Genomic DNA, 7,308 nt, shown 5'->3' with positions numbered 1-7,308 from the left:
CAAATGGTCAATATTTGATCTCAACAACATCAATAAAACATTCTAGCACAAAACCCCCAAATTTTCTCTCAAAACCCTAGCTTCCAATTTACAATTCATACAACACATGTAACACAACATGTAACATCCTCACTTTAGCTAGTCTGTACAGTCTACTGTTCTGGTGACCAATGTCGGTCTGGGCAGCTAAAATGTTTGAAATTTTAAATAGACTAGAGTGAGGAGTTATAAAGAAACTAAATAATGCTCATAACAATCGAGGAAAATTTTTAGAAATGAAATACACTAAGGTTAAACAAGCTGAAACCCCAGTGATGAGTAACCCGAAGGGGAAGTGACGGTGAAGGCCGTTAACAACCCTAGACCCAGGGGAAAAAATTATAAAATAATTTTTGGGACTCCAAAGAAGGGTCATTGAGGTTCTCATGGCATTAGAATGCCAAGAAAATGCTTAGAAAAATTTTTCTATTGGTACACACAATTTTGGCTCGTTAAGCCAAACGGAGGGCATTTTGGTCATTTCATCTTCAGAGATGATTTTTGACCGACTTGTCCATTTATTTAAATAATTTATATGACATAAAATGTGAATAAATATTGTTAAAAATTTAATTGAAATTAAATATACAAGAAAAGGATAAAAAATAAAAGAAATTAGAATTTTGACATCATAATGATGTCATTAAAATTCTCCCAACCAATCAATGTTGACACATGGCATAAGTTTATTTAAAAAGACTAAATGGGCAGAAAAATGAAGAAAAAAAAATCAGAACTCTCTCTACCCTTCTTCCTTGCCGTCACCCTTCCCTCCATGGCCACCATTAGCAGGCTTTTTAAAGCTTGATTTTCATGGCTTTTATCCAACTAAACCCTATATTCCCAACACAAAAAAAGGGTTCTTACATCTTGGTGAGTCTTTTGGGAGCAAAAAGAAAAGAAAAAGAAGAACCCTAGCAAGTTGGAAATTTCACTCCATTAGAGGTTTGTGACCTAACCTTGGTTTTCACTTTAATTTCATGTTAATGGACTATGAATGAGTGCAAATTACAAAGAAATTTATTAAATACCATTTGTATGCCATCCCATAATTTCAGCAGCCTTGGTTGGGGTAACATTGTGATGATTTTTATGGAGTTAAAATGGTTGTATGGCTACCCTCAATATGCATCTCTTAAGTGGAGTGATGAAATGCAAATGATAATGCATGGTTTGTGATGTTTGAGTTAGGGTTTGGGATGAAAATGAGACTTTGATCATGTGATGATGAAATTAGGTTTTAATGGTAAATTAGTGATCATTTGGTTTTGTTTGAATTGAAAATGAAGTGGGTTGTGTAGTGGGATTTGAGTTTGGTGTGGCTGCCCTTGGTGACCTACAGGACTGGGCATGAGTCCAGCAGGTTTGGGCAGCAATAACTGGAGTTGTAGAGGTTCAATTGGTGCAACACCAATTGGACATGAAACTAGACATATAATGGCACAACTTTGGTGAAGAAACCATGCCCAGAAAACCAAACCAAGTTGACCAAAAGATTGCCCTAATCCGGGTGATCTGCATTCTGCCTGGGCAAAATGACCAAATAAATAGTGTTTAGTCATTTGGCCATAACTCAGTGTATAAAGGTCCAATTGACCTGAAATTTTACCAGCAATAAGCTGAGATATAGATCTACAACTTTCATGAAGAAACATAACCCAAATTATGACTATAACATATTCAAAAAGTGACCTGACGTCACTACTCCTAATACTGTAGATTTGGTCAGTCCAGAAATTTTGGAAAAATTATAATCCGGCCAGTTGTGGTTTTTGGGCAATAACTTGAGCTAGAAAACTCCAAATTGAGTGATTCAAAGAAGGAAATGTAACTAGGAAAAATAAGGAACAACTTTCATGTTTATCATTTTGCCAAATTCCCACTGCAAAAATGACTAATGGAACAGTAAACATAAAGCTTGAAAACTGAAAATTTTTACAATTAACATTAAGCTTAGAAATGGTATTGGCAACCAATACCAACAATTTTTTAATGCAAAATGTGGTATGTTGGGAGTATTAAAACCAATGTACCTATTGTCTATGCAAAAGTCAACATTTTAGTTGACTAATGAAATGAATAGTAACACCTAAACTTAAATTTCAAGAATTGAAAATTTTAAAAGTGTAAAATGCCCTAGTACACCTAGCAAGATTGGTTTGGATAGGTTGGCATGCCAATAGGGTTCTATTAGCAGTACTGCATATGGCTTCATGCCATTCTATGTTTCATGGCCTCCCATGCCATTCTGTGATAAAATTGCCTTTGGCTATGGTAATTGAGTTATTATACTTGAATTATATCCTTGATGATTATTACAGCTTATTAGCTGTTCTATTGCACACCGAGAGACACAATGTGACCGATGGTGTGATGGTTCGACGTACTTAGTACCCAGTGCCAGTTTACCCATTTATCCAGTCTAGTCAACTAGTATGGGTTACTCAGGCAATGATAATAAATTTTACCAAATTTTAATCAAAATAATACTGCAATAAATATCAGAAAATTTAGTCTACCAAAAATGTAAACATACATTCTGTATATTTACTTTATTTTAGTTATTTTATTTTATATTGTCACCACTAAGCAGAATTGCTTAGCACGTCACTTTTGCCACACGCAGGTACTAGAGACATAGCTGGGGAGTCCAGCAGGCCTCATACAAGGTGAGCCTTCAGATCTGCACTCAGAGTTCAGAGTCACCTCACATTGCAGTGTGTTGGTAGGACATTAGGCTACTTTTGGTCTTTTGTATTTTGTAAACTTTTGTAATGTATATTATAAAGTCATGTAATTATGCTTTGATGTAATTTTTTATGAACCATGTTCAGTAATAAATTTGAGTATTTCTTATTGAATTGAGTATGATATGAAATGAATTGAAATTTGAGATATTGAAGTCATTTGAGAAATTATTGAAAAGATGTTGGCGGTTGACTGAGATTGATTGAGATTGATAATATGATTATATTGGAAGTGTTTTTAATAGATTCAGAAGAACTGTTTTTCCAATTTACAGCCGGCACTCTGCCGGATCTTCTATAAAATTTGCGAAAAAATTCAGATTAATCAAAAGTTTTAAATAAATGAATTAAAAAGGGTAAATTGAATAAAACAATGATTTGGTGCTCCAGCACACTGTGTGGCATATCTTGCTCGACTACACTGTAGACGGGTAAAGGTTGTCACACAACATGCCTTTCATATTTCTCACTTCACCAAAGCTAGAATCAAAGATTTAATTCATCAAAGCATATCAAATCCTCACTTCCACAAGGCTGGCTGAATTTCATGTCATTCAAACATCCATCAATTCCATCATTTTTTATTTAATTCCATTTTATTTTATCATAGTTTCAACACTAGAGAAAGAAAGAACAAGGGATTTAGCACTAACTTCACTTGCCCAATTCTTCAAGCTTCTAAGCTTCAAGATTTCTTCTTTCATTTACTTCAAATCACTTCTCTAAGATCAATTAGCAAGGTTTTATATTGGTGGATATGGAAAATATGGAAGGAATTCAAGAAAAACTGGAGCTTTGGAAAGCAACAATGGAGGAAGGCAAAGGGAAGAGTGGGGCGACACATGTGAGGAAGGAAAAGAAGAAGAGAGCTTTTTATTTTAGGGTTTTGTCTCTTACTTATATACTTATCCACTTCTTAAATTTTATTTTTTTATTTGGTTATGCGTATGTCATAATTTTAATTAAGTTTTTTTTATTTCTTTTCTTTTATTCTTTTATTTACACATTTCTATTTAAATTTTCATCAAAATTTATTCATATTTTATTGCATTAATTTCACTTAATTTAATTGTCATTTTGGTCAAAAATCAACTCTGGGGGTGAATTGACCAAAATGTCCTTCATTAGGTTATAATCTATCTTTTTCATTAATACCGATATTTTCCATAATTTAATGGTTACTTAATTTTTATTCTGCTTATTTCTAATTATTTATCATCTTATTTTTAGTCCTCAAACTGGCTTTGAATAGTACTATTCACTTACTGAAAATTGTACTATTCAGAGCTCAAGAAATTCGGGGTGTTACATTCTTCAACTTCAAATCTTCTAATCAATAGTTAATTTAGGGTTTTCTACTAATTGAGTATGGAATTTAGGGAAGAATAATGGAGTTTCAAAGCTCAAGATGAGCGAAAATGGAGAAAGGGAGTGAGGGAAGTGTGGCCAGCCAAGCTAAGGGAGAGAGGAAGAAGATGAGTTGATTTAATTGCATTTTGCCTTCTTCTCCTTTTTACTATATATATATTAAATATAAATTTTAATTTTAATTATTATTATTATTTTTTTTATAACAATTTAATAAATTCCATGTATGTCCCATTATATTTTCCTACACATACCACTTAATTAATTCTTTTCCAAGGTTTTAATCTCACTCATTTTAAATGGACATTTAGGTCAATGGTTAACTCTTTGAGTGAATTAACCAAAATGCCCCTCATCAGGTTATAGTTCATCTTTTTCCATAATACTCGGTGAGTCTTTAGGTTATGATTCACTTAAATGTATTTCTTCCTTTTTCATTTCTTTGATTTTCAAATTCCCAATAATTTCTAATTAATTCCCTCATTACGGTCTCCATAAGGCCCCACATGAATATAGCAACTAATCTTATAGTTACTTTCCATGTCGGTCACCCATCACCGGGACCTAGGCTCATTTAACCTAATTGTGCTTCATTTTTCTTATTTTTATCCAACCTTATTTGATCTTTGTTGATTTTATTCTTAGCTTTTCTATGTGATTTAGTATGGTTCCAGACATTCTAGCTATCCGAATAGACATTGGTCATCGGAATAGTAGAATGTACAAAACTACTTAGTATCAGGGTGTTATACTATCACCATCTCAAGCAGGGGCGTAGCTTTCAACCTCTTCCTCTACTGCCCTCTGCGACTCAGGGTCCATTCTTTAACCTAATATAGACGGGAAAATAGATCTGCGTTAATGTTATCTCGACTCTTAATGGACGCAGTGTATGGCATGTACTTTATGTTTTTCTATTTATCTAGGTCTAGGAATGCCTAAACCGTAGCTTTGATACCACAAAATATAACACCCCTTACCCATTCTACAGTATAATCGAGCAAAGAATGCCACATTCTGTACCGGAGCACCTTTCTTAACTTATTCCATTCATTTTCCATTTTAAGATCACATTTATTTAAATCAAATTATTTTTAAGTGGAGAAATTGCTAGAGTTTCTCCTATTTTATTAATATTTAACCCATTAAAATATTCACCTGTTTAAAAATTCAACATAACATTTTCTATAATTTTAATTCATAATCTCTTATTCATCTATATCCATTTTCATCACAATCCATATCATTAAACAATCATTCAATTCATTTACAAAAATACATATTTATTTACAACTCAAAATTTAATTTACAACTATGTATCTAATTACAAGTACATAATCATGCATGTGAGGGTCCTTGCATTATACCAAAATAGTGAGCGAAGGTGACAAGACTCTACTGCAAATCAGACTCCAATAACTCCTGTCCAATCTCTACTGTGCTTTATCTCCAGTACCTACGCAAGGAAAAATCCATTGCGCTAAGCATTTCTGCTTAGTGGTACGATAATAGAATGAAAGTAGAATATACAACAAAAGTAAACATTTCATATTTGTAGAAACATAAAAGAGATACAATTTCAATTAATTATGAGTTATTTCACATTTTGTTGCTCTTTAGAAGCAATTGTTTCATTTGGGATCTTTTCCATCCATTTGTTTATCATCCAACCCCCTTAACTCTTTGCAATGCCCAAGAACCTATAATAGAATTGACTGGACTGGATATGTAGGTTTTACTAGCACTAGGTACTCGGTATCTTGGGCCGTCATACCATCGGTCACATAGTATCGACCCGGTATGCAATATAATGGCATATGAGCCAAAATAATCACAGATGTAGAATAATCATAACTAGCGCTGGACACTCGATGCCTCGGGCTCTCATACCATCGGACATAGGTATGTCTATCAGGTATGCAACATAATCAGGTTTAAAAGCCATAGGCAGTACTGCCAAACTCGTCCCTTCTTGGCAGGCCAATCTATCCAACCCATAAGAAAATATCTAGGCATACATGGGCAATTTAACATCTTTAGTTATTTAATGTTCATATTATCTCATCATATGTATCATTCCAATCATAGTGGGAACATAAGTCCCAATCACATATTCATATGATATATAGGTTCATCAAATCATTTGTGTTACATACAAATTATAATTCAAGTCATTTGGATTGATTCATGAATTTTCAGAATTGGTACTTTAACTTCCCCATAAATTTGGCCAAGATACAGAATCAATTTGGCCATGTTTTCTTCATGAAAGTTGTAGATTTATGTCTTATGTTTAAATTGGCTTTGGAATTTCTCAATTTGCATTTTTGTAGCTCAAGTTCTTGCCATTTTACCAAAACTGGTCTAGTGACCAATTCTGGTTTCAAGTCTATCCAAAACAGGGCAGGTTTCTGGAACTAGATTGTTAAGCCATTTTGGATAGGTTACAGTCATAATTTCACTCCTTATTCTTCAAATGAATTGTTCCCCTATGTCTCAAGGTTACACAGTTCAAGAATCACTAAATTTGCAATTTTTTAGATTGAGTTATGGCTGATTGATCAACCCTTACTCATGGATGCAGTAACCTGCAGATTTCAGGGTTCCAGGTTTTCAGGTCAATTTTGTACTTAATATTCAGGTATCTTACACCCAGAATTTGAGCAAGATCTCTAAAACAAAGTTGTAGGCCTATATCTTAGGTTTCCAGATCACTTTTATTCATCTCATTTGGAGTTATATACTAAAGGTTATGCCCTAAATATCACACGGAGGTCAAATGGCAATTTGCTGGAATCTCAGGAAATTCCAATTTCAGTGTTTAGCATTTATCCTAGCAATTCGACCCATTTGCCTTAGGATTTTGGCCTGGGCCAAAACATAAAAGTTGTAGCTATTTGTCTTGCCTTTAATTTGGTTTAAATTTCTCTTCAATTGGTGTTGTGTAGCTCAACTTATGGCCAATTAACCACACTGGACTCAAGCTGTCCAGAATCTGCCTCACTACACAACTCCCCTTTCCATCAACTAATTTGATATTCTCTTAACATACTCCAACAATTAACACATCCAAGAGTTATAAGATACACTCTATTGCATCAATTAATCCATAAATAAGAAAATCCCTAATTATACAAAACCCTAGCTCAAATTC

The sequence above is a fragment of the Hevea brasiliensis genome, chromosome 6 (assembly GCF_030052815.1).
Source record: "Hevea brasiliensis isolate MT/VB/25A 57/8 chromosome 6, ASM3005281v1, whole genome shotgun sequence".
NCBI classification, from domain to species: domain Eukaryota; kingdom Viridiplantae; phylum Streptophyta; class Magnoliopsida; order Malpighiales; family Euphorbiaceae; genus Hevea; species Hevea brasiliensis.
This window is presented reverse-complemented; position numbering follows the sequence as displayed.